This window comes from Sinocyclocheilus rhinocerous, unplaced genomic scaffold, assembly GCF_001515625.1.
Source record: "Sinocyclocheilus rhinocerous isolate Xijiao unplaced genomic scaffold, SAMN03320098_v1.1 scaffold975, whole genome shotgun sequence".
Lineage (NCBI taxonomy): Eukaryota > Metazoa > Chordata > Actinopteri > Cypriniformes > Cyprinidae > Sinocyclocheilus > Sinocyclocheilus rhinocerous.
In genome coordinates, this window is record NW_015628726.1 from 1,948,487 (window position 1) to 1,974,319 (window position 25,833).

At 37.5% G+C, this 25,833-nt stretch overlaps 1 protein-coding gene across 2 annotated transcripts in view; it reads left to right on the top strand.

The window, feature by feature from the left end:
- LOC107738414 (tetraspanin-9-like) overlaps positions 1–25,833 on the top strand; it is a 124,003-nt gene that overhangs the window by 74,752 nt on the left and 23,418 nt on the right. The window lies entirely within an intron of this gene.

The window sequence follows — 25,833 nt, forward strand, 5'->3', positions numbered from 1 at the left end:
GTTGTTTAGTCCTTCAGTTGCCTCAGTTTAGTGTCAATCCACTCACTCTCAGTGTCCTGGGTCTGACACCTTGCAATCCATTTGCTATTTTGTCTTATACACTTCAACTATATTAAGCGTGTAACTTCAGAACTTTCTTTAAATGAAACAGACACTTGCGTACTCTGGTGAAACCTTGTGGTTTAACGTCCTTCATTCTGACAAAAGTGTCCAGCATATTTCAAAGGAAATGACATCAGACACCCAAAAGTGGTGGGAATTTCTGTGAAGTGGTAGTGTTGGTTGAAGAGCTTCACAGCACTCATTCTAATATGCTTGTCAGGAGAAGGCCATCGAGTCACGATCTCCTCATCTTGAGCTAAATTAAGACAAGTGCCTCAGCATGTTCTACTTAAGTCATTCTGAAAAGCCTAACCAGACTGCTAATATTAATATTATATCACAATCTTTCACTCATTCCTTTTAGGACTTTCTTTCTTTCTTTCTTTCTTTTTGAATAACAGTTTTCTTTTATTTTGTATCAATTATAGGACTTCCTCAAGGTTTTCTATCAGGAGGCAGGGCGTGAGGTGATTGTCCAGATTTTAGGTGGCACTGAAATTGCTTTCTACAATAATCATACAGTGATTGGATTTTGGGGCATCATGGGAATTGCTAGCCATAGAGAACTGTCAATTTAAGCGGACTCTGGGGCTTTAGTGTCTTGTTAGAGAAAGGTGATTATAGTATTGTGTTTGTTTTTTTCCCTTGCTACTCCTGTGGTCATAAACTGATTTGCACAGACTTTTACCTTATTGGTTAGACGCACCAAGACGATAAACTGTATGTAATGTCCAGTCGATTAAAATATTTTGTTAATCGAATTAATTAGATTATGAATATTGAATGAATGAATAGTTAAAAAAATAAAAATAAAGGTCTAATAAAAAGTTTTAAAAAATTGTTTTAAAAAATCTGTTTAGCAATTTTTAATTGCTTTAATTGTTTTAGATTTTTTAAATGTTGATTTTATTTATTTTCATTTTATTTAATTCTAATTTAAATTTTTTCAAAAAACATTTTTAAAAATAAACTTCTGTTTTAATTGACAGCCCTACAGCTGACTAAGTTTGCTTTTTTATAAACTTTGAGGCATGGGGACGGATTGCTGCTGTTGCGTCGTGGAGCTGGTCGGCATCCTGGCACAGTCAAGGTGGGCACTGGTGGCCATGTGCGCACACTGATCCTCTCTCTGGGCAGCGGGCACCACATCAGACTTTATGTAATTGCCAATGTTTAGCCAACATCGCCTTTTCCGGATTATACATGCCATGCATGCTAGGCTGGACCAGGCCATGAATTTAGCGCCAAGCTGCTCTGCAAGCAACAGCTTCTTGTTGGCCCAGTGGGCTGGTGCTTAACCTTTGAAAGAAGATAAAGGGAATATTCAGATGAGTGGGGTCGAGATCATCTGATGAGGAGTCTGCTGAGGAGTTTTTTATTAAATTAATCTAATCTTCCTCTCCTCTTCGCTTAATCGCATGAATTATTATTAGTTGATTCTCTCCAAAAGCGTGCTTTGCACATTAAGTTGCTGAAGAATGGTTGCTTGCAGCACTGGTGATGTATTCAGTGTATTTGTAACATCATTTATGACAGTGACTCAAGCTTTTGCTTGGCTTAGCATTTCAGGTCTTTGCCTTTAAATGGCGCTGGTCTCATTATTCATTGCATGAGCGTGGTGAAGACTAGGTGAGATGTGTTCTCTAAACATCATTTATGCGTGGGACATGGTGCCTTTTGAACATGTGAAAACACCCTGGGAGCCAGTGTTTGCGTACGCATGTCTCTCTAATGAATGCATGACTTCTTCAGATGTGTTTTTTCTGAAGAGGGTGCCAATTTGTCGTCACACTATAACTGGGGGGGGATTGGGGGAAATCCTCTACCCAATCTCTACTGCATATAATCTGAGATGATCAGTGGTTTTATTTTAGTCATTACATAAAAATAAAAAAAACCTGCTGTGGGAAATTCAGAAATATCATTTAAGTGATTTGATTTGTTCCTGACTCAGGGTGCTGTTGTAATCGCATAAAACCGCTTTGTAGAATTTTAATGCGAGGTAGACATGTATACTTCGTAGCCCTACGTAGCCAATAAACTCCACTGACCGGCCTAATCGCCTCACCAGCTGCGTCAAACACGGGTGTCAGAAATCCTCCTGAAGTAGCTGCAGCCAGATTAGAACACTCATCCCACACGGACACGTCTGCCTGACAGGTGCGGCGGTATAGATTTGGCCAAGCATTAATGGAGACCATATCTCTCTCTCTCTCTCTCACTCACTCACTCACACACTGACATTAAGGTCAGGAGTGAGCAAACACTGAGAACGAACATAAGGTGCTTTTTTTACCCAGATAGACACTGTTAATCCAGAGATATAGGAACCATCAGAGAACAAAAGCCTGTCTGTTGTCAACTGCTCTCCGTAGGGCTTTTCGTTTCTTCCTTAAACTTTGCTTTTTCTGTGGATGAGCTCTATTTTTCTGCTTTGCCGCAGCTTATATTTTTGTTATTGCTATAGTCCAAAATGGAGCCCACAGTAGAAACAAGTTAATGAAAATGTTTATTAGATTCATTTAACTGGAACCCTGTCGATCTTTGTATGCTTTCAGGAAGAAAATGAAGAGAAGGCTAACAGAGCGGCTTTTCCTACTTTCAAAGCATGTGGCTATAATTTCCCACCTGAAAAACACATACAACTTGAAGTGAAGTGACAATTCTAAGCACTAATATTTATCCCTAAGCCCAAGACATATTTTCTTGTTCCTAATTACTACTTAATTTATGATACTGTGAATAGATTTTCTCGTTCCTTTTTTACAGATTCAAAGTGGATATATTCAGTTAACTGCTCTCACTGTAATTAAGCATAAGTATTTGTCAAATCCCTAGTTTGGAATCTATCTATCTATATGCTCACATATGATAGATAGATAGATAGATAGATAGAACGATAGATCGAAATATTCATAGAATATGGCATCAAGAAAGTAAGAGAATTGTTGCAACCCTAATTAGTAACAATAAATAAAAGTTGAATCTCCAGGGTTTTTTTTTTTTTCGTGGTGCATTTGTGTTTCAAGATTGATTGATTGATTGATTTTCGCTGCTTCAGTCTTGGTCTTACATACTATTAATTTATGCACTTTAGCATTAGTTTAGTTTCTCACACAATCTACTTGTGATATATGTACTTCCTTGGTTACACTGAATTTAATATGAATTAATGGGGCATTTGTTGACTACTGATAAAATTCATTGGCATCCAAAATTGAGAACTGTTTCCCATGCCTGAGGCTTTATTGTTTGGCCTATTAAGTGAGCCCTTTTCCCTGTCAGAGCTGGGATCTAAATTTAACTCTCATCACTGAGTGTCTGGCTGGACTTCAGATGACCTAACAGTGTGATTTGGGTTATTGAGGCCGCATGGCTTCACAGTCAAAGACGCGGTCAACAAGACCTTCCCTGTCAAATATCTGCGGCTTCTGTTTCTGCTGAAACGGCTGTTCATTCCTTCAATTTTTACTGGACAACTAGCTTACAAACTCTTGTCACTGTCCTGTAGAGATACATTCTTTCTGCTGTTCTTAAACAGTGATTGAAGTGCTTTCCAAAAACAAGCCTTCTCAGCAGAATTGTTCAAATAAAAGTTAGATTGTGATAGAGTGGGTGCTTTTTGTGTCTTAGGCAGCATTTTACATAAAAAAAAAAGCACTAGCCTCACTTAAAATAGAGGCTTTAGTTCGTCAAATATAGATAATTCATTGATATTTTGGCCAATCGTCGATGTGTCAGTGGTTTGCCATGTCATGTTCCTCAAATTGTTGACCCAGCTGAGAGAGAAGCAAGACCATAGATGGTAGGGACAGCCAAGTGTACACATCCAAGAATTTTCCCAAGAGGCCCAATGAGAGGAAGCAAAGGTGACTGGCCCCTAACCTTCGACACATGAACCTGTCATGAATATGACCTCAGCTGACCCTCCTTTTCATATAGCCCATACCAAACGTGGCTTACATCATCTTAGCACAAATCAGTTCCGGTCCAAAGGGAGGAAGCTTCTGTTTTTTATATGGCTTGTTAGAAATGCTGATATGGTGACTAGGTCAATTTGTGACTGACAAACGCCAAATGTAACACGTTGACGGTGCGCATCAGAGCACACAAACTACATTACGTTGTGTAACTTTATTTTTCAGATTTTTGATTATCTTGAAAAAATGCTTTCTTTTTTTTTAATTATGTAAGTTCATAAAATATTCATCATCAATAAATCAATGTATTTATATTTATGATGTATTTATATAGTGCTGGGCGGTATACCGGTTCATACCGAATACCGGTGTTTATTTTTGTTATGATATGAATTTTTAAAATACCGCAATACCGGTGTATGTCGCTTAAACAACGTTCGGAACGCGACACTGTTTGAAAGGGGTCCCTTTTCACTGTTGCACTGTGTTGAGGGAACAGCTGTATGTGTTACTAAGCGTGAAAATTACGAAACTGAAGCTGTAGAACTAATAGAACATGATGACACAGAAGAACTCATCCACAATATCCACATTGACCGCCACAAATATCCACCGCCCCCTGCCATCAGCTCCCGCGTCTCACACACACGAGCGCGACTTTAGCACTAGATTTAGCAACTTTCACACCCTTTTAGCGGCTTTTTTCCATAGAATATTCATACTGACAAACCTAGCGACTTTTTTGGATATAATGTAATATATATATATATATATATATATATAATGCAAATATGATTCAAAACATTCTAACTGATGATTGGGCACATTTTTTTCAAGTTTTCATAGTTTATCCTCTCCCTGATTTCAGTCTTGAATGCACATTGTCAGCACAGTTGTTGGTTTCCGTTATTCTGCGCCAGGGCCATTTTTTAGATCCCATCTAAAGGGATGTATTTTGATTATGAAGTCTATTCATTATAAAACCCTTGATTATGAAATATGGAGAAACAGACAAAGTTCTCAAATTGAATTTGCTGTGTGCAAAAAAATATAAACGACAGTTGCCTTTTTAGTCATTTTAGATTAGTCAGTTCCTATCACAGCCATATGTTGGACTAAGTCAGCATTCCGGCATAAGCGTTTCAGTGGGGCTCTGTGTAATCAATGTGACCTCTCAAGATTCTTCTCCCTGTCACACAAATTTCCCTTTCCAGGAAGTAGGTTAGCAGGGACTAGAGTTTCTATGTGCGAAAAGCCCAGTGAAGGATGTCCGGCGCCGACGACCATTTGCTCGCGCAAGTTCAGGAGGCCTTTGAAGATTAGAGTGCCGACAGAGGTACGTCGGTTCAGGGTTACTTATGTCCGTGCATTAGATTCACTTCACGTGGGACTTCTAGTTACTGTGCAGTACCGTGGGCTTCTTCTCACACAGCCTGCTGAGATGGAAAGACATGCTGGCCGTGTGGACTGCATCAGAATAGATCAGTGGTATCAGATGGATGTGGAATAGAGGCCAGTCATTCCAGACTCTCTGCTACCTACAGCCATTACTTCCCTGTGGGCCTCTGCTAGTCACACCAAGGTTGTTTGAATGGGGAAGTATTTTCCATCCTGAATTTCAAACCCGTTCACAGGCTTGAAGATGCTAGAGAAATCAGGTCAGAGCTGTTTGATTTTTGCACTTCCAGAGCATATTGAAATATCGGCAGCTCTGAAGGCTTTGATTATAACTCCACACACACACACACCTTTTCCTGTTGGTATGTAATGAATATTAATTTCCGTCGTATATTGCTCTCTTATCTGGCTGTCCCGATATGAGTCTATCTGTACTCTCTGCCTTGCGTCTAACCAATTGTCATACGCTAGCTTATCTGCTACGGTCTCAGTAAACAAAGTTACAAACTCAAACCAAATTGTAAAATTAACCCTCTTTTGGGTTAAAAAAACACTAAGGTTATGTCCTTTCATGTGGATGTCTGCCTTTCCAGAAATGTTAATTAGGCAGGCTAAGTCTTAGAAGCTGTCAGAATGTTTACATATTTGATGATGACTGCTTTGGGTGTAAAATGCCCATATTTGGCTCCAAGTATCAGTTCAAATGCTGTTTTAGATTTTAGTATTTTAGTTTGTTTGTTTTTTGTTTTTGTTTATAGTGACATAAGTGAATGCAGATACATGGGTTACAGTATTTTAAGTGTAAAAAAAAAATGCTGTAAAACCTCTTTTTGAAAGCAAAAGAGGCCCACAGGGAGGTAGGAGATACTGAACCATATATATTGAATGAATTGCAATGGATATTTATATACATAGCACACTATATATGCATTATTGTTGCAGTTATTTTTCTTGAATGAACAAGGGTCATTTAAGTGAACAGTTCAGTGGCTCATAAGTCACTTGTTTTGTTTTTGAATGAGTCAGCATTTTTTAAATAATCATTTAAGTGATTTTTTTTTTTTTTTGGACAATCCAGTCCAAAATAAATAAAATAATATACAACTGAGAGGTATAAATATATTCTTTTTATTTGGAACTATATGGGTGCCAACTGAAATATTATTCATAGTGAATGAATGTCTTGGAACATTGCAAAAGTATTGCATCATTGCAAACACAGCCTCACATTATTCAGCACATCAGTTCCAGTGATTTATGTTTAAAGTCATTGTAAAATAGCCAATATATGCTACCGATAGGTATGTATCTCTGTATGAAACATTTTCACCATATCGAATATCCTTGCTTGGTATATTGAAAATAGGTTAATGTTTCATCTGAGGCCATCATCAGAGGGATTTGCATAATTTATTGTTCAGACGGGACCCCTGACAGGCATGCCATATTTTGCCAGTGGTCTATGCCTTGGCAAACACCCATCATCAGCTACAGTATGAGGGTCAGTCCTTACATACGCACTGCCACAATGCCATGCTGAATTAATCTCTCATGCTGTCATTGCCTCTTTGAGCCAAAATCTGTGCAGTGCTTGTGTGCAGAGCGTGATACCTAACTAAAATTGTCTCCGGATGGAGTCTTTGGGCAATTGTAGGTTTGCTGTACTAGTTTATTGGATGTCACTTTGCTACTACTGATCACAGGCGCTTGTTGAGTCTGTTGATGCATGTGGTGTTACAGCTGGAGGAACGCTTGTTTATTTAGCGTCGACCAATTTCAGCTCTCCTCCTACTCTAGACTCTACATCCTACTCTACATCCCTTTGTGATTCACACGCTTGGCTTACAGAATGTTAACAAAACAGATGCAGATGACCTTGAAGCGGACGAGAGTGGACTGACCAACTGAGATATCAAAAGCAATCTCCAAATATGGCATATTTTAAAATGCTGTTATTCTGCCCAGCCTTTGAGTAGAAGCGAATATAATGAGTATTGATTAATTCTGCACCAGTCATACGGGAGAACAGGAAGCTCATAAATTTCTCCTAACTCCCTGCCCCTGACCCTCATGTTAACCTCGCCGCAATAAAACGAAATTGTATTATTACAACAAGGCAATCACAACCTTACGTTGTTGTACGCCTAAGGTTGATGTTATTGACTTGACCAGAAAACCGCAGTAAGACATACACATGGCTTCTCTATTTATGACCAATTTCTCGCACCCCCGCCCATTTGATCTGTATCTAGTTATGACCTAGAGGGTCATGAGTGGGTGTTTGATAGCCGCTTCATCATTGTCCTCTTGTGTGACTTGGCTTCCCCGCCGCTTCATGGTGGAGGTCACCCTCCATATCACATTACTGGATGGGCTTCAGCATGGACATTACTGCTAGGGCGGACATGCATGAGCTCATTCGGTTTTCTACCTCTTCTTCTCTGATGGCCCTATTATACTTCATGAATAGGCTCTGTGATTCATACAATACCTCCGCTTTATGAAAGCCATCCAGATACGGAGGAGTCTCTGAGACATGAGCATTGAGTGACAGCTATTCTTCCTGATAGACAGGCCTTGTATTTTCACCAGAGCACCAGAGTAATTAGCGTGTTACTGACAACTGACAGGAATGTGTCTTGAGAAAGTGCATAAAATAGAAAAGGGATTTTGTCTGCCATTAATTCCAACTTCTTTTCAGGTCTAAGGTGAGCTATGTGTGTCTGCTGACTGTAAGAGAAGAAACGGACACATGAATTGACTCTCAGGCCAGGCCTAATGGGAAAGCTGTATGCAGAGGCAAATATCTTCAGACACTCGCATGCATACACATGCAGAATATATCCTTTTGCTTATCCAAGCTGGGCCTTGTGGGAATTAATATAGAGTTCAGCCTGAAATAGAGAGCATGACTGAGATGGAGAGAGCAGGATGCTTGCAGAAATTCAGGGTAATATTTGGATGCAGGATTCGCTCAAGGACTTCCTGTTTCTCCTTATCACATAGAGCGGTAGGGGATGTTCTAAAGATAAAATCAAAACATTAAAACCTTTATCTTATCACACGATGGCAAAGTTATTTTCCTAAAGATGTTTTTGGCTGAAGCTGGTGTTTGTCCTTAAAGGATGAAAGTGTGATTTTAGGGGTGTGTTCTTAGGACCTTGAGGCTGGTTTTCATGGGAAAAGTCTGCTTGCGGAGTTCGGGTTGTTGCTGTCTCAGCATGCTAAGCATTCCCGTAGCACCCGCGGCGGCTTTAGTGCCTCATGCATACAGATGGAGCCGCTTTCTCATGGCCTGTTTACGCTCAGAACTGATTACCTGTAAACTAAAGCTAGTTTTGTGTTCACAGAAGGTAAGTAATGATTGTTGACTTTGTATGTTTGTGTTAGTACACCATCACATATGCTTACATGTTTCATAGCCATAGACAATTCTCGTCACGTTTGGTAATGTGGGTTTTTAATAAATCAGCTAGTAGAACATGTGGAAATGTCACCATATATACAGTGATTATATATACAGTACAAGTGATGTCTATCTATCTATCTATCTATCTATCGATAAATAGATAGTTAAACTTTGAAGAATAGAATGTTTAAGAACAGCATTTATTTGAATAGAAATCTTTTGTAACATTATAAATGTCTTTACTTTTACTTTTGATCAATTTAATGTGTCCTTGCTGAATAAAAGTATCAATTTCTTAAAAAAAAAAAGTCTTACTGAACATTGGTGTATAGTAATGTACGTTTTAAGAAATACATTCAAAATCTAGAACATAAGTAGTTACAACTTCAGAAAAAAAGAAGCTGCATATATCAATCGTTTGACTGACTGAAATCTACTTAACATGACAAAAAGTGATGAAAAATAGAGAGGGAGCAAGAGAGAGAAAGGTTTGTTGTATTCTGCACGCATGACAAATAGTGTCTGCCAGGACAGCGTTCGCTTGGTGGCATGTGCAGTGCAGGAGAGAGACAATTAGTCTGAAAAACATGCTGTGTAATGTTGAAAACAAGCTGAAAAGCAGTCAACAGTGAAGCTGAGGCTTGTCACGTTGACGCTGGCAAGAATTCATTGTCAGTGTGCATCAGAACAAGTGAGCATGTCACTCATTTTTTGAAAATAATCTTTCTCACTTTCTCTTTATGATGAACTAGCAAAAGTGGATGCATTCTTGATTTAAAGACCTCATTAGAGTCCCGGGCTTCTACTTTCCGCCGTCATGCAAAGTGGCTATTGATTATGCTGTATGTCTTTGATAGCGTATTTCCTCTCTGTACCAGGGAAAGAGAGATCATCCTTTAGCACTTAAGCAGATGTGCATATTTAGCAGCCCTGGTCCTGCGGGGCTGTGTAATGCCATGATGTGCATTGCTGTGTTGTTGTAGCTGCAATGTCTATTGTGTTGCGTGATAAAAGCCCATAAATTTATTTACATCCTGTTGGTGTGCATGTAAAACATGCAAGACATACAAAACACATTAATCCCAGCTTTGAATGATTTGTTGGTCATTATTGCACTTCTAACACTGAAATCCTGCATGGACGTCACGCTGCTGAGAGCATTAATATAATAGCTATTTTAGCATTGATTCTGGTTTGGATTTCAGCCACTTAGGCTTCGAGTGTGATTGTTTTTCAAAACTGGAGTTACATGAGTGTAGAGTACTCTCCAGATGAGTGTCAAGATGGTACTTGGGTGGGAGATTGAATTACTTCAAATAAATATGTGAATAGAATATTTCATCACTTCAGCTTCTTTGCTCTGTAAAACCAAGGTGAGCGAGTCCAGCTCACCTCTCCACCACCTTCTGATGAAATTTCATCATCACGTTGGCTTCAGACAGAGTTGACAGGTGCTAGTCTGCGTCTGCACGTCAACTTTTTCCAATATAATTCTATTTTCTCTGTGACCTGGTAGTTCAAACAATGTTTTTGAATTAAAAATTAACTTAGAAACCACAAATGGTTGCTTTGGGGGATAGATAGAGGATCTGTTCGCCAAGAGCTCTACGTCCTTCAAATGAATCAATGGAAAAAGAATGCTTCCTGCTCATGACTTTGTCAGGTAGACGAGTGAAATGCTAGAAGAAGAATAGAAAAAATGCTTTGACATCCCAGTTCCTCCAAATCCCAGTCTGTGTCTTATGTATCCGTGAAGCTCAGGTCTACGTTTGCAGGCAGCCAGATAACACACCATTCTTGAGAGTGAGGATGGCAGCAGGTCTCAGATTAGGAGATAGATGTGCACATCATGTTGAATAAGGGAAAAATTCCAATAACCAGAGCTGTTCCTCAAACACAACAGTCTCTGCCATGATAAAACCCTTTATTTATATTAAGGTTTAGGATTTGTATTGCTGTTCACAGTGAAAGATTGTTTTTTTTTTTAAGGTTTTAGTGAAATTTTCATGTTTAATGCAGGCAATCTGTGAGCATTTCATGTTCTATAATATCCCATGTATCTATAGTTAAACTAGTTAACATTTTTGTAGTTTAGTTTCAATTCTTAAAATGTATGCACCTCAAGACACATTGTGATGTCAGTGATGTCATTGCCTCGTGTGTGTCTACTCACTATGTGTTGTCCTGTTGTTGAAGATAGAATATTGACGTGAGGGTGAGTAAATGCTGACAAAGTTTTGGATGAACTATCTCTTTCAGCCATTACTATAGAGATTTGAGGTCTTGTAAAGTAAGTGTCATTATTTCAGCTCTGCAACTGTGCTGGACTTGTCCTCTGTCATCTTTGGTCCTCTGAGTCCAATACTGCTCATGTTCTTGGGCTCTTTAGACCCATATCCGATGCTCCTCAGTCCTGGCTCCGTCCCAACATCCCCTCTGGTTGCCCAGGCCTTTGTCTCTTCCTGAGATAAGAGTGCTGCTTTTTCAAGGCCGAAACAAACTAGTGTTTGCTGTTTGTTTGCCCAGAGCAGAACATCTGTTTGTCTTTGGGAACTGAAAGCACTATAGCTCTAGCACCATTTGGACTCTGTGTTTATAGCCCACTAGAGCCATTTTGATGATGTGTTCAAAGTCTAGCACACATACAGACAACTGTGGTCCCAATATTTATTTTATGAGACAACGAGAGGATAATAAAGAGTATTCATTCTTTTTTGGGTCATTTATGTATTACAATTTCTTAACCGTAAACAAAAACTTTCTTTTTTTAATCATTCCATTTACAACTTCTCAGAGAATTGTATTGGTAGTCACGTGATGTACACTATTGTTCAATAGTGTCAGTAAGATTTTTTCAATGGTTTTGAGTCTCTTATTCTCACCAAGGCTGCATTTATTGATCAAAAATACAGTTAAAACAGTAATATTGTAAAGTTAAGCTTTTAAATGGTAGTGTAAAAAAATCACGTCCATTGATGGTCAGTGGATGTGTATGTTTTACTTTATCACACATTCTTTCTCTCATCTTCTAGATTTGTCGTCTCTATCCTAATTTCAATCCATAATTAAAGACCCTGTAGTCCTCCTAAGTATTCAGTTGAGCTGCCAGATATCTGTGGAGCAGAGCGGCACAAATTAGCCAACAGAAATAGTTTTCTCCCTCTCCTGCTCCAATTCCTGTTCCTTCTCGTCCTCCGCTGTGAGAAAGTGAGCTGTGGTGGCAGGTCTCAGCTGAGAGAGCCGGCTGCTGATGGGCAAAGATGTTTCAGTTGATTTTGAGTCATCGAGCCCATTTAATGTCAGATGTGAGATTCAAAATAAAAGTTAAAAGCACCAAACTTCTGCTTCAATGAAACTGGTGTTGCTACATTAATTCTCACTTAATATTTTGTTTGTCTCAGAAAAATGTCACATTGCCCAAATTAGCGTTGCCTTTTTAGGTTGACAATAGGCTATACTTTTTCCTCATCATTACTTGGTTGTAAAAATCATATCTATATCAATGAATACATACACAAAAGCTCTCAAACTGTTTGTTTAAAATCGGCGCAAAGCAGTTTTCTGTCAACGTGACGTAATTTCACTCAGTTAAATCTTCCCAAACGATCCTGTATGAAACTTTAAACTGTAAGTATTGCTGTTTAATCTTTCTATAGTGCATCTGTCGGCTTTTAAGGCTCGCTACTGATTCTCTTCAGCGGTACATTTTTCCCACAGTTCTGCTGCATTATTCACCGTCAAGCTTCTCTTTGAGACACTGCTACAGCAGACCCGACTCTCTTCTTCACTGTGGACTCTCTTCTTCACTGTGGACTCTCTTCTTCACTGTGGACTCTCTTCTTCACTGTGGACTCTCTTCTTCACTGTGGGGGGGAAAACTGTGCTTTGTGGAAACAGCGAGGGGGTTAGTCGAAAGCAAAGACAATGTGAATTTGTCATGACTGTTTACAGCTGTTTTTTATTATTAGTTTACTAAAATCACTCATGTAAAGGAGCCAAGAAGACAGATCGAGTTTGGGCTTTACAGTCACAGTTCTTTTTTTTTTCTTCTTTTTTTTCCCCGTTTGACTGAGACAGTAGGATCTTTTGGTGCTCATTAATTCTCCAATAACTGCCGAAAGAAGCTGCAGGCAACCATCTGAAGAGCATCAATTTGGACCCATCTTTCTTGGCTTTGTTATCTGTATCTGGGCTGGTTTGGAGAGCTTCAGTCCATTATTATTATTTTTTTAAATAGAAAGTTTCAAGTTATGATCTATTCTGATTAACCTCCTGGGAGTGGAACCTCCTGGGAACCTTCATGAAAGGTTTCAACTAGTTCTTAATTTAGATAACAAGCAAATTCTGATCCTTTCAGTTATAGTTCAACACTCTGAGAACCAGGGCTGGATTAACATAAGGGCCGCGGATGGAGGGGGCCCGTGATTGGCTGTGGAGGAAAGGAAAAGTAGACCTAGATTGATTGGACATCTGGACCACCCGAACTTTTCCCGGTGGGCCGATCGCCGGAACCCCACCACGCCCCCACATATTATAAGCGCTGTTATTAAAGCCCAAAAAATATTTCGATTTTTTCGTGTACATTAGCACTCAATAGGCGCTCAACAAAAGCGCACTAGAAAGATTCATCCTTGGCCAGTGTCTGCACTATAGCTCCGACCATGTAAACGGAAGTGTCAAGGTAAACTGTAAATAGGCGATTTAATCCACAGCACCACACTTATGACCATGCAGTTCCTGACACTGTAGAAATATGGCATTAATGATATTTATGATTAATGTCACGGAAATTATTATAGGCTACTTATATTTAAGCTGCAGTCCGTAACTTTTTTTGTGTTCAAAATGTAAAAAATTTATATAATAATGAATCCATTTTCCAAACCGTGTTTTTGGCTTGTCCTGAATCACTACGGTACACCTATAATAAGTGTTTATATTCGGACTATTTAGACTGGTTCGTGTAGGTACCACTGCGGAGTAGCCCAGTACCTGCGTGATTCGTCATAGACATAAACAGAGAGAAGTAGCTCCGGCTACAATGTTCTTCCGCAAGATGCATGCAGTTCTGTTTATTAACCGCTAGAGCGCCAAAAGTTAAGGACTGCAGCTTTAAATATTGGGTAAAATAAAGGCAATAAGGCACTTTAATAGAAGTTTATTAATACTATACAGTTAACTCTGGATTCAAAAATTACAATAGCTTTTCATTAGGGCAACTACAAAGGAGAATTTAATCAACTTTAATTGCAGAAAAATATGAATTCAATAATTAAGAGCCTGCAATATAATGGAATATTAATATTGTTAAATGCTTTTGAAGTATTATTATTTGTTTCCATCCTTTATTTATTAATAAATTATTTATTTATTCCAATTGCCCTAACACCAGGAAAGAAGACTTTCTAATTATAAAATTATTTAAATTAAACTGCTTAAGTGAACCGTATATGCTCAAAAGTTGTTGCTGTTTCTGGAAACCTGTTTGCTTTGACTTCAAATATCTGGTGTATTTATTATTTTAACGTGTTGTAGCCTGGAATATTTAGTGTGCATACACATTGTATTTCTGTGCATTGGAAATTTGATCTTGAATTATTCCTGTTGTAGAAAGTGGCATCAAGATAGGCTACTATGAAGGAGGCCCTTGGGTTCGCTATAGCCTCAGGGCCCTGTGTGTTCTTAATCCGGGCCTGCTGAGAACTATTTATGATTACATTTATGGATTCGGCACACAATTTTATATAAAGTGACTTAAAATGCATTCAGTCAAACCCATGACCTTGGCATTGCTAGCATCATGTTAGCAATATAACACGTAACAAATTGGGGGGAAAAAAACTAATTCAACATTCAGTCAACCGTGTGCAATCATTTTTATCATATTTTATTTACAATCTGTCCATATTGTTTAATTATAATACTCTACAAAATAAAAATATTATTTATTTATTTATTAGATGTCACAAAATATTACCAATAGTCATTTTTAGTAAAAAAAATAAAAATACAGCCAAACATTTTTGATTTTTTTAAGCAGTACTGTTTTATTCTTCATATTATATTTTATGCGTAATATTTATTCATTGAACATTCTTATTTTCTGAGTGCAAGACTCCCATGTATGACTGTTTAATCTGTTTTAAAATTTTCTAGAAAGCTTTGCTAGAAGATAAATGGCTGAAGGTTGTTTATATCTTTTCCACTCAAGCTAAATATGTTTTGTCTATCCGTTTAGATGAGCGATTATTTAGATTTGGCTTCTTCTTAGTATCCATTCATGATTTATTCTATAAGATGGATGCCACTGGCTTAACGAATGAAGAGCAGAGATCGATTGCTCTCTAAGGACGGTTTCATCAGAAGATCTGCTCATGGTATCAAAGAGATGTTTGAATCTCCCAGATCCTTTAAATTGAAATCATATCAAGTTATCAATATCTCTGTCATCACTGGGACATTACAGGACCACTTTCTGTACAAACAGTACTTACACCCATTAATAAGAGTTAAAACTACATTCTCTATAGTCTATTTGAGCAATAAAGGGCCAGTGGTCATTTGAGCAGGATGAGGCCGCTCAGTAATGGGGTATCATTTCCCTCTTGGTCTTCATTAAAATAGACTGTTTTATTTTAGTGTAAAATCAATGACAGCTAACTGGCCCGCAACCCCCGGTGCGGTGCAACTCTCTTCGTTTTTCTCAATCTCTCTCTATCTCGCCCTCTTTATTTCATTTTATCACCCTTGTATGCAGAAGGTTATTAATGCTGCACACCGGAGAAAATATTCATACATTTCTTTAAGCGGTAGACTGCTATTCAGTATGTGCTTACAGTCTGCCTTGGTTTCTCTAATCTTAAGCAGTAAACCATACATGGCCTCTTTCTGACCACCAGCTACTCCAGGTTCAATACAAATTAAGCTTTATCAGTAGCTGCTGTGGCTATTGTATGTCGACTCGTCCTGCGGTGTGACATGCTCCTATTATAAACTGCTTTTTGCTAATTGTTTTATAATTATTACACATGACCTCATATCACATGAAATATTATCACACCACAGGCCATTTGATCAAACAGTGAACGAAAAAGATGTTGGAAAAAAGTAATAATATAAAATAAATAATATAATTATTAAGTTATGTAGAAATTTGACTACCACAGCAAATTTTCTGTGATTTTATAATTATTATATATGCAGTTTTTATGACTTAATATCATATGAAATACTGTTAAACTATAGAATCTTTCGCACTGAGATTTCGGAAATTGTAAATTTGTCCCGGGATCATTTGATTTTGGTCATTCACACTGCCAGTGATTTTCCGGAATCTTTGCGTGCGTTCACACACATCCCATAAAGATCCCGTAAAGACATGTGACATTACAGAGTGACGTGTAATGTGACGCGTACCGTTCCACTAAGCTGGCGAACGATCTCAGCTTCAGCGTAGATAGTGAGGAGCTCACTGATCAATGCTTCATTCCAATTTGCACATATTTTTTTCGTCGTGAACGTTGATCTGCCTTCAAAACACCCGGTAAAAGAGTCGCATGATAACATGCATTAAATCAAATCCTTAAATCAAGATATACTGTATTTACTTGAAATGCAAATTGAACATACATATAAAGTATTTTCTTAGAAAGTGAACAACATTTAGCTTACACATTAGTTCATGCTTAAAACAAGAACAAGTATCTGTCAGTGGGGTATGAAAAATTATTTTCCCTTTTGAATCAAGCTAGTTTTTATTGAGTCCATCAGCAGATATTAGACCTTTTAGACATTTATATTTAGAGAACATAATGTTCCCTTGAATTTATTCCTTACATTTTCTTTAATTCTTCTTAAAAGGGTCATAAACACGTACATTTACCGTCATAAAACTTGTAGAAAACCTGACTTTGATTCTCTTTACCACCTGTGTTTTATAGTGGTTGTCAGTATATTACAGTATAAAAGGTACAAAACACATTTCAATACTTCACTAGGTTGGTATTAATATTATCAGTTAATGAAAGTTGTTGTTTTTTATAAATCAACTTAAAACCTAAAATGTTGCTGCCATATTTTATGGTAAAGTTCTGGCAGCCCCAGTTGCCTTTTTTTTGTATAATTTCTGTAAATGTTGTGGATTTTTTTTTCCTCCAAAGCCATCTACCTCACCTTTTTAAAATTGCACACTTGGTGTCCTCTTTGTCCTGTGAGAAATCTGAGGTGAGAGGCAGTGTGTTTATCCAGCCAGTGTTTATTCCTCAGAGGCTCTGCTTAAGACGCACCAAGTTGGGTATGGCGTTGTGAGACAGACTTCCCATAATACATGTCCTTTCTGAGACACTTTGTTTACTGAGAAGTCTGCAAAATGCTGTGTCGCCTTTCAACTCCTGCAGCAGCTTAGCGTTAAGAGTTGTGCCGCTGTAAATATAGCACAGTGCTTTTCAAAACAAACACTCGCCATAGAGAGCGTCAAATGTGAACATCCACTCCAACCTTGAAGAACACTGATAGACTTAGACACATTTTGCATGTTGCTTCTAATCCAGTGAAGCGCATCTGTTGAAAATGTTGCTTTGAGAATGAGATGCAGGGCTTCTCCCACACATATTCAGTAGTGTTTAAGATGCAGTGGAATACCAGTGCAAGGGCAGTGCTGAAGCGATGTTTAAGTCTAAGCCTCCAGTTCTAGATAGAATTGTGACTGACACCTCCATCTCCAACAGAGCAATGCAAACATCATTCATTCTTATGGAAACTATACGATTCAGTTTCCTCATGAAAATACCATATAATACCACATACTGTCTATGTGAAGAACATTTTGGAACTAATAATGTTTTTTATTTTTATGTATTTATTTATTTGGAATTAATCTTACATCTTACTTTTTTTTTTAATAATTATTTACATTACATTAACATGTTAAATAATGATTGATGTGTAATAAATGTGAATATTTATAAAAAATAATACAATTTAAATTCACACCATCTATATACTTATACATATAAATATGTCACTCACACTATATACATATAAATATACATACTATGTATATGAGTCAAAGACGTTAAGATATCCGCATCAAAAGAAATTTACAAAAGTGATTTTATGTCCATAGAAAGCCCATTAAATGCAAGTAAAGTGTCTACATTTAAGGTTTCAAATAAGTTTTTGAAGAATAAAATGTCAAAATTTGGTTGAAATAATGTTCCATTGTCATTCAGTGTAACACATATAGTTATGTAAAAATTCAAACAACATGCTTATTCTGACCTGTACATATTAAAATATATAAAAGAATAAGTCAGCATATTCAATTTTATTGGGTTTTAAATGAGTAAAAAATTCTTACTGACAAATGGGCAAAACCTAGTGGCAAATTAAAAAAATGTAAAATAACTAATTAGTATTTGGGGTGAAAGAAATTAGTTTTTTAATATGTCATAAATTGATTTTTGTTGTAAATATGCCTGACAAGATTGTTACACTGAATGACATTTTAGTGGGTGTCTTCTGTAAATCAGGAGAAAATGTATGATATTTATTTTTTGCTCAGAAAAACAAAAACAAAAAAACAATTACATTAAACAGAAAACTTGTTCATTTTTAATTTTTTGGAAAAACAACAATTTAAAGCAGTATTGTTTTTATGCTTAAACCCTTTTTCGTCTTTGACCCATATACATACTATATACAAATATGTATTTTATTATTTTATTTATTTTTATTTTTTGGTGAAATATGAGTTGAATTTTGAAGAGTTTTGAAGTTATTATATCCTAAACTTGAAGCTGAAATTGTATAACCAGATATAAATATTCTAATAATAATATTAGATATGAAATAATATAGATATTTTTTGTAAAGATTGATCCTCTGAATTAATATGAAAATAGCAGTATTTAATGTACAGTTAGTTCAAATATGTACACCAGATGTGTGTGAGAGCTGTTGGCTAAATAACTGAAGCTGTTTCAAGGAGGTTAAGAGAAGGATACCTTCACCTGAAGTCATGTGATCATGAATACTTCTCTAATACAGTAGCCCAAGAGTCTGTGTTTGAAATATTTCTGTCACCAGTTCTTGTAACTGAGGTGAAATGCATGGTTTTCTTGCCCCTTAAACTCTCTGTGCTCTTGGCCACATCAGCAGTGATTTTCTTAATTCACACTTTCTAGCTTCAGTGCAACGTAAAGATTTGACAACTTTAATATGCGCCTATGCCATCGATTTACTTCTCTCCTGTAATGAAATTACTTATTCATTTGTAATTGTAGGGAATTAATTATTATTAATTCATTCCGGTTTTGAGAGGACTCGGATCTGAATATCCCAAGTCCACCTGATTAAACCGATTTCAAATTTGTTGTGTTACACTTTAAATCAAGGGTCGTCCAGCGAGCCGTGATTTCAGTATATTTTAACAAACTGACTATGTATCTGTATTTTCCCCCTGGCCACGGGTTAACACAATTATGATAATTTGTAAGCTCTTAAAAAGAGAGGTAACGTTGATCTTGGCAAAGTTTTAACCTTGAAATTATATGACACCAAACAATGATTTTCTATAAATGAAACATGAATTTTAGCTGACTGATCAGCCAATATTGTGGCACTATGAAAACAGGACCCGTAATTAATTATTAAATGAAATTAAAATTCCAAATATGTAATTAATTATAAAATCAGTATTAGTAACTTGCTATCCTTAAAGATTAAACGTTTAATGTTGTTGTCTTCTAATTATAATAGCGCCTACAATTAAATTTCATCCGTAAACACCGTTGCCATGTGGACGCAGGAACTGAAATTAATTTATGACATGAAATTAAAATTTCAAATCTGTAATTAATTTATGAATTGAAATGTAAATTCCAAATCTGTAATTAATTTAGGAAATGGAATGTAAATTCCAAATCTGTAATTAATTTAGGAAATGGAATGTAAATTCCAAATCTGTAATTAATTATTAAATGTACTTCACAATTTCAAATCCTTACGTATAGCAAATTGATAATATTTACTGATGTCCATAAAATCATAAGGGCCGTTATAGCTGAATTAATCACAACGTAGCATTAAAGTAATGGGGCTGAGGCCCAGAATAAAATTTTAAAACAAAGACAACAACAGCTTTTAAACCAGGGAAAACCTTCAATAAACGTGATTAAAACTCAACTATGATTGTGTACACAATGTTATTACGTTCGTGTTTGGGAATGTTCCTTCTCAATGAGAGGAGAAGAGGAGAGAGAGAGGTAGGATGAGATCAGTGTGAAATAGCGGAAGAAATCAGCTGTAACTGATCGAGTCACTTCAACTTCAAACACTGCACAACTCTTTGCCTTTGACCACAAAATGCTCCGTGCTAACCACTAGCCTTCAATGCTACTGGCTTGGCTTGGCTATCTGTTTACAACCAGCTTAAAAATGGCGCTGGCGGACTGAAAGTTACCCCGGAAAAGGTTTCTCGTAACTTCCGGGTCACGGGTGTCACTATGGCAATGTACTTTGTAATAACTAGCTTGTGCTACACACAGTAGATGGTTATACACAGTTTAAGTACATCGCAGGAGATGTCAGCGCATCTCGCACTACACAACCAAAAAGCACTATAGATTCTTATCTTATCTTATAGCGCTAAACCATCTCACCTCGTTAGAGTGAGGTACATTAATGTACAGCTTTACTGCAATTAATTCACTGTCATTGATATCTTCGGCGGATATCAGAACACATTTATACAGATAAAACACGCGTGGATTTAACCACGATTTCACTTGATCAAGGTTTCATAATTCTCCCAAAAGTAATAATAGCGTTCGGACGCTCTGTGAGCACCGCATTTCGAGTTCACTAGTTTTTTTAGTGAATTAAATGGCAGAGGACTATCAGCTAGCTAATCTGATGTTCTCAAACCGGGGAGATGAATAGCAGAGTTGCATTTTGAAGTGGAACACGCACTTATACAAATTACACTCTGAAGGCCCTTTTACAGAAAGTAAACGGGGAAAAACGCCCGTTTCTTTCTTGTGCGCTCTGACGCGACTTATTTTGTCTCGTTGGACAAATTAAAACGTTTTTCTGCAGTTCAATTCTAAATAACACTCGAGTTTCACATTCAAACAACACGCTGTGCTAAAATAACATAACCAAATAACAACAAATTCAGTTTCTCTATCTTTTACTCTATTTTTCCGGATAAAAATAGACCAAATTCATAATATTATCTTGGTATCATTAATTTTTCAGTCAAATCTTTTGCCAGCTTTCTATCTCCACCATAATGTAATGACTTTGATTACTTAATTTTAACTGTAGGGAATTAATTATTATTAATTCATTCAGGTTTTGATAGGACTCGGATCTGAATATTCAAAGTCCACCTGATTAAACCGATTTCAAACCTGTTATGTTACACTTTAAATCAAGGATCGTCCAGCGAGCCGTGACATCAGTATATTTTAACAAATCAAATATGTGTTTTACCTGGCCATGGGTTAACACAATTATGTAAGCTCTTAGAGGTAATTATTAATAGTACGCTACGAGCTAGGTAGCAAGCAAGGATCTTTTTGGCAACAGTTTTAACCTTGAAATTATATGACACCAGACAATTGATTATTTATAAATGAAACATGAATTTATTTGCTATTCTAGATTTACATCAAAACTAAGCTAAAACACATACACACACACACACAAACACATATACAGCTCAGAAAATTGAAGGACTGAGTTAACGGAGTTGCATGTAGTTTGAGGGGTTCTAACACTCGTTTCCACGAGTGAGTTAAATTCGCCTGAGAGAATTACAAAGCAGAGAATTTCCTTATCTTTACTGCTTAACTAAATTCACCAGCGTCAGTTCAGCAGATCGAAGATTTTGCTTGTACTTGCGTTTTACTTGGTTGACAGCTGAAAGCTGAGTTGACGTCGTTGACGCAGGCTTCCTGGATGTCTGTTGAGGGAACCCCGTTGCTGATTGGTCGGTTGCGGTGACGTCGGAATGACGTTCTTTTGGGAAACCCCTCGTTGGATTGGTTGGTTGCCGGGTTACGAAGAGCTTCAGCAGTCCTGCTAAAAGCCTGAGTTTGCAAGACTTTGAAGATCGTGTTTCTCTGAAGTGTTTGAGTTCTTAGATGGTCTCGCTTGTGCGATGGTACGGCATGGGCGCTTTGTCGCGCTCACCAAGGTGAAAGCCAAAGTTCTTTTGAGTGAGAGTGCGAGCCCGAGCGTAAGACAGCGCGAGAGGGCTTTGTGTCCAATTTTTAAGCAGGCTGACTTTTGTCCAGCCCACAGGTCGCTGTCCAATCAGATGGTGGCTTAGCCACGCCCCATACTGTTCCTTATCATGCATGAATCGCATGCTGTTTGTGGAGAGTATTTCTGCAAGTTTTAAATATCTTCTGATAACAGTATTATCACCAGAGAATGATACAAAATATAAACTTTTCACTAACACCAATGTTCGGCGAATAAGACAAGCTCTCATTCGAGCTCAAACAACAGGTATTTTGCATACACAGTAATCGTAATCACTAAAAGAAAAGTTATAAGGCCAAGATTGAGATATCATGGTTTCGATAAACACATCAAATATATATATACTGCTTAACACATACAGTGGATACATTTTCACTACTTATACGTTTTAAACGATTGTCTGTTAAAATCGCCATGCCAGGTTCTGTTTCCTTTGTTGTAACAAAAGGGATTTCAGTCAGGGCAGAAAGCAGATGTTCAATGGGTCATGCGACAGTCACGCTGTATAGATCTCGTGTTCGCGGGCCTGAGGGCATCAGTTAATTTACTCATCCTTTTCCTGCTGGATATACTAGTTCTATACATTCGCGATCACGAGGTATCCATATGTCGTGAAAGGGTTTTTTTAGTCCTGATACAAAAGATAGCTTTGTTGTCTCCTGATTGAATTAATTCGAAGCCTCATGATGGCTGATAGAGGCATATCCGTGTCCGTTCATGTACTAGAAATCCCTACACTCCCTATTAATTTTTTTTTCAAAGAGAGCTTAAAAATACTACAAACAGAACAGTCAAGAAAGGATTCTTGGAGTGCAGAGCTCAGTTGGGTGTTAAATTATTAAGTCTGTCCAGTGAGTTGGTCCAAGACAAGTGAGAACTGAAGCAAGAGGCCAGATTCTCCCTGTCTCTCTTTCGCTCATCTTTTTTTCCATCTGAGACTCATCAGAGAAGAACAAAACCTCCATTTATGTCCCCCGTCGAGGTGCACACTGCTAATGCACCATTATGAGGCACTCGCCTCACTCCACTCACGTCCTTTACCTGGGCTTTCAGGACTTTGCTGTAGCTCCGAGGACACTTTTTTCCTGTCTTACCCTGCACGGTGCACCCCGACCCCTGTCTTTTTTTTCTTGCTAATGTGTTCACTCACGTTCTCCTCACTCACGTGTTCACCTCTTCCTGGAGTTTTTGATGTGACGGCACAGGCTGCCGTTTCAATCACAGGAGTGGTTTTACAAATAAGGTAAATGAGTTAAAATTACACACAGCCTGAAGGATGGTCGGAGAGGCCTGTAAGCAGCACGGTCGATTTTTCCAGGCGTGCTCTGACTCTGTAAGTGTTTGAGGATGTTTTAAGTAGTGCTGAGGCAGTTCGACCATGCTAATGCTAATGACCTTCAGTCACTGTTACACATATAAATGCTGCATGATGGATGGACACGAAATGGCTTAGTGTTTTGAAAAACAGTGTTGTTAAATGTAGATTAGTCTGTTAGCTTAACCCTCAATTGTGCATTCATAAACAGAAATATAGTGTTCCGGCAAACTTCTAGTGATAAATTTGTTTATGTTTTAAATGCAAATGAGCGTTGTGGTATATTTTTGCAAACTGGATTGTGAAAAGTGGTCTCTTTATTATATCTCTATTTTTTATATTAATATAAACTACATTTTAAAATTAGATTTTACCCTTTACGTAATTGGATGTTGTAAATTTTGTTGTAAAGTGACCTTGAGCTTGAAAATGTGCTATATAAAGACTATTATTATAGTCACATTTTATTTCAATTCTATCAGAGCAAATAAAATATATATTTATAAATTGCTTTTATATTTTAATGCATTAAATTGATCAAAAATCACAGTAAATAAATTTGAATTATTACAAAAAAAATCTATTTCAAATAAATCAGCATATTATAAACATTTCTGAAGGATCATGTGACACTGAAGACTGGAGTAATCGCTTTGCAATCACAGTAAAAATATACTTTAAAATATACTAAAACAGAAAGCAGTTACTTTAAATTAGAATATTTCACAATATTAGAAGTCTATGTATGGTCTTTACATTGATATTTTTATTTATGTGTGATTCATATCTTGCAGTTCAATTAATCAAGAAGCAGGTAAAAATTGTTTTCTGCAATTTCAGTCGTGGCCCAATTATGATATAATGATGCATCGCAACATATTAAAGTGAATCATAACATATCATTATGTGTACAGATATCCCTCACATCCTTGTTTTCATTTGCTTCAAATTAAACAAGCAATCTGCTCTGGTTTATGGAGGCTGCTTCCTCTCAGGTTATTTGACAACTCGCTGCTTCACAACATGGACATTGATACATCAAGTTCTTCATGTTACATTAGCGCAGAGCCATTTCTCACCTCCCAGGGCATTAAAAACGGCCCTCACCCTCAGGCTAAAGTGCTCCCTCACCAAACAGAGCATCAGCGCCCACTTTTAACCTGCCAAGTGTGAGATACACACAGCCTCCGTGTCTCTCACAGCGTTCTTTCTCGCCCGTGGTGGGAAAGGTACTCAGCAGAAGAGCATGCTGATAATTTCAACCACCATGACTGAAGGAATTTGTTTCACTCAGTTTCTGTCCTCAAGTTTGCTGCTTCAATCTTGAAAGTATTGTCAAACAGTTCAGTAAACTGCCTCATTTATGCTTAAAAGCGCATTTAAAAGCAATTACTAATTTATTTCATCACAAAAATCGAGGATGCAACTGTTGGGTTTGCTTTTATCGCCTTTGGACGGTTGTCGAACATGCTTATGCTTCAGCGACAACAGCGTTCACACAGGGAAGACACTCGTGATGGTTTTTGATTTGCCGCGTGGTGCCCGTCAATTTATCAGTGCCCGGGTGGGATTCCTTATTCACGAGGAGATTGCTTTGGATATTCCAATAACAGCAAAGGAAATGTCAGCCGCTTCTTCCTCGTCATCTCTGCAGGCATCACTTTGTGCCCTTATCGCAGATTGATGGGGAAAACAGCCTCTCCTCTCAGCGTTGTCAATCAGAAGCTCCTATAAACATTACAGATTTGTCACCGCAGTCACGCAGCTGGACTCTGTGTCTGCACACAAATGTCAATGGTCAGTCTTCAGTGTTTTATCAAAATCATGGTGTGGCCCTCAAGGGTCCAAGATGGCAGGGTGTTTGTGCCCCCTAGAGGAACTTATTGGCATGACAAATTACTGCCGCATCAAAATCTGCTGTACTATTTAGCTTAGAGGTCCCCAACCACCGGGTCGTGACCCAGTATCGGGCCGTGGAAGAGTTGCTACTAGGTTGTAAGAACGTTCTGGGAAAAATGTGAATTGATATGACTGTCTGTTTTTTATTGCGCGTTAGCGATTGTTCTAATTATACTGTATTTTCGTTTGTTGTATGCGATTGCTATGGAGTAGCAATTTGACGATTTCATGTAAATTAAATGTTCAATTAGTAAATTAATGATTGTTCTGATCTGTCATAACGGATCGCAGTTGATCCGTGATACGTACGGACCAGGCCCCACAGTTCGGCACGCATGTGATTCGCAGATTAATTTGCCAATTTACACGTTCAAGCGATTTTAAGCACAAGAAGAAGAAGCGAAAGAGAACTCGATTCGTTACTCACGTTACACTGTTTTCAGTGTGCGCAGCAGCTGAAAATATATATTTATACATTTTTAAATACATATTTAAAAATATATATTTATAAAACATAT